General features: G+C 37.3%; 1 pseudogene; it reads right to left on the bottom strand.

The window, feature by feature from the left end:
• Window positions 1-2,972: 2,972 nt before the first annotated feature.
• LOC113292131 lies at window positions 2,973-3,072 on the bottom strand (annotated as a pseudogene).
• Window positions 3,073-3,570: the final 498 nt, after the last annotated feature.

Below are 3,570 nucleotides of genomic sequence, written 5' to 3'. Positions count from 1 at the left end.
AGCATCAGTTGGATGTGAAATAACGAGATTCAATGGCTGATTTTTGATGGGCTGACTTATCAAGAGAAGACAGGCCTATTATGAGAGTTTGGATCGATTGAAATGGGATGGACAATCAGTTCTCGACAACACAGGGGAGGATAGTTTTCTCGGGTCCTGGGAAAGATTGAAGAGAGATTTTCATGGAGTTTTTTTCACGGGATCGTACGGTGATTGGCCTGTTTTATCAAAACAGGGAAGTCGAGGGATTTATTCATGGAAAGAAAGAAGATTTCTTAAAACAGAGTAGATGATAATATATCGGGTATTTTTCTGTTTCAATATGTGGAAGTTACGTGGAAGGATGGAAGTAAGAGATTGTATAAAGATTTTATTACGGTCTTGAGAGATTTCTGGAGGCTTGGAAAACTCAGTTTACGCGTAGAAGAAAAAGGAAATGCAGAAAAGTCCGTGACTTGCAGAGAAAAGAACTGGAAGATAATTGAAATCTTTCTCGAAATATCGTCACCTGTAGAGTATATATAAGTTGTTTCGAGTCTCATATAGGGGGTACGAAACCTTAGGAGAAGTTTAGAACACCACAGAGCTCCAGAGATCGAGTTGCAGGAAAATACCTTATTCTGTTGTTGCTGCTGAAGAGGAAGAACACGAAGAACATTGACGCACAAGCAACTGTCGCTGGAAACTATCGTTGTTTCACTGCAGTACCTATGTGTCGTTCATCATAGATGTTGCATTAGGTCTTTAGCTACTATTTCTCCCTGTAAAAGTGATTTTGCAACACCAGCAAACTGTTGTGAATCGTCTGTATTATCAATTTTTATCTTTTTAATCATCTTTTGAGCCATAAACAATTATTTTGAGATCATGATTAATGTGAGGAGCTAAACCTCATTTCTGAGGCGATAAAGGAAGCTATTTTTCCAACAAAAAGTGGTATATTCTTATTTATTTATCGCAATTGTTTTTATGATTGTTTTGCCTTGAGTGAAAATTGTTTGAATGATTCTTGTTAAGCAATTGTTATTTCTTTTGATAGAGCATGCTTAGACCTAGGTTTTGATGTTTTATGCTTCGGATTTACACTTGTTATTTTGAGAATCTACTTGTTGCAATAGTTTAGAATCAAATTGAACGAAAAAATTGCATGAATATAAATATTGGATTAAATCACTTTGAACTTGGAAAATAGTGGAATCTTACCCTCAGTGTTCTTTTAATATTGATATCAACTTTGATTGAGTTTGCTATAATTTTTAGTGAGTTTTCTATTTTAATATTAGAATTTAAGTTTAATTAATATCCTTCGCAAGTCTGAGAATCGAACCACTTTTACCACTATCTATAAAACACATCAATTTTTGGCGCCGCCGACGCGGACTTGTTTTTAGAGTTTAGATTTATTTTATTTTCATTTTTTATTTTATTTTTGTTATTATTTTTGTTCTTTTTTATGTTTTTGGGTATTTATCTTGTGTCTACAGGTTCTGGATCATAAAGAAAATTGAGCCAAAGAGTTTGGTGATTTCATAAAGACTTGGAGCTAAAGATTAAAGCAAAAAGAACAGAAAAGAAGACAATTTTGTTTTAGACAGTTTTAGTTTAGGGTTTGTTTATTTTCTTTTAGAAAAAAAAAAACTGTATTAGGGTTTATTATTTTTGTAATTTTTCTTTTCTTTTTGGACTTTTGGACTTTGGGACATTATTTTTTTTATTACCCTACAGAAGGGTACTTTAAATATAAACTGTTTGCAGAGAAGGAGGACAATTATGATATTGTCTCTGCATCTTGGGTTCGTACACTTGACATCGGAGTCAGTGGCCCGAGTCGACTACAACCGATTCATCCCCCGTCTGGAACGGGAGGTAAGATTCTAAACACTCGTGAATCCCCTGTCAGCGAGTTACTGGACTCCTTTGTATGCATATATGTTGAGGACTGAATACGGACATTTATTTTTCTAGTAAAGGGAAAGGCCTGGCCATACAAGATAAGGGTTCGGATTTCATCACCGTTCTCTTCTTGCCCGCTTTAGGAACACGTAAACTATGTGAACCTAAGCCTACAATTTTGACTAGAACGAGACTGATAGGGTAACGAGCTTAACAGGAAAGTCATTCGAAAAATATTGGTTACTCTTTTAAGCATACTTCGAAGTTCTTGACGGTTTCTGTAGATTGAATGCGTGACTGCGCCGCCTTGTAATACCGGTGAGGCCTTGGGTATCAAAGCTCCACCGAGCTTCCCTCGCTCTATTCAACTTACGTTAACTCGGATTGATTCCAGAGGGGTTTGCTTAAATTGTAACGAATTCCCGTTCGAAGGATTAGAAGCTGGTCTAGAAACAATCTAAGTGGAGCCATCATGCTTTTTGTTTGCTAGAAATCAATAGGTTTGATTTGGTTGAGTCGGCCTTGATCTGTGTTGCTTACCCTTCCAATTTATTTATTTTGCCCTGAACGTAAAAGAGACGCACTAGGTAGATTTGTTAAAGAGAAACCTAGTAGTTCGAAGCGTCTCGATTACCTTAATCTAGAAAGTCCGACTTTTGAAGAGTCTGTTTTTGAACGTCCACTGAGGAGAGAATCCTTTTCCGATAGCGCCAGAAATGGCAACTTTAAAGCTTTGTTGAATCCGACTAGGACTACTCGTCCTTCGTGTATTAAGTTAGCTGAAACGGAGGCACCCTATGAACTGAAACCTGGGACCTTACAGATGCTCCCAATCTTTTTAGGGAAAGAAAATGAAAACCCTTATTACCATGTTAGGGATTTTGAGGAAATTTGTAGTACTCTAAGAATTAGAGGCTTAGATGATGATGCTTTGAAACTTAGGTTATTCCCATTTTCCCTGAAAGATAAGGCCAAGTCGTGGCTATATAGTTTGGACTCCGAGTCAATTGAGACATATGAACAACTTACATCTGCCTTTTTCAATAAGTTTTTCCCTAGGCACAAAACATCGTCTATTAGGACGCAAATATGCACATTTTCACAACAAGAGGGAGAATCTTTATATAGGTATTTGGAAAGGTTCAATGATTTATTATCCCAGTGTCCTCATCATGGTTTAGAAAAGGTTAGGCTAGTTCAGATCCTTTATGAGGGTTTAGATTATTCCACAACGACCATGGTTGAGTCTCTATGCACTGGTGGATTTGAAAACCAAACTGTTGATGCGGCGATGGAATTTTTTAATGAAATCGCCGAAAAAACCCAGCAATGGGAAAATAGTAGGGCACCCCAGAAAACAATTCTTTTAAGTAGAGGAAACGTTAATAGGGTAGAAGGAGGCTATGAATCAGATGCCAAAATTGCTGCTATAGCAAAAAGGTTAGAAGCCTTAGAAGTGGGCCAGACTAGTGGTAGAGTGGAGCCTTTTTGGGAAGGCCAGAATATTGAAGAGCAAGCCAATGCTCTTTATAATAACACTAGATTTGATAACCGTCAAAAGATTGACCCATATTCAGAAACCTATAATCCTGGTTGGAGAAACCATCCGAACCGTGGTCTAAGGGCCAAAGTCAAGGTCAGTTTAGTAATTCTAATGCTCCCCCAGGTTTTGGCTAT

The sequence above is a fragment of the Papaver somniferum genome, chromosome 6 (genome assembly GCF_003573695.1).
Source record: "Papaver somniferum cultivar HN1 chromosome 6, ASM357369v1, whole genome shotgun sequence".
Classification (NCBI taxonomy): domain Eukaryota; kingdom Viridiplantae; phylum Streptophyta; class Magnoliopsida; order Ranunculales; family Papaveraceae; genus Papaver; species Papaver somniferum.
The sequence above is the reverse complement of the archived record's forward strand: the minus strand, read 5'-3'. Positions and strand labels throughout refer to the sequence as shown.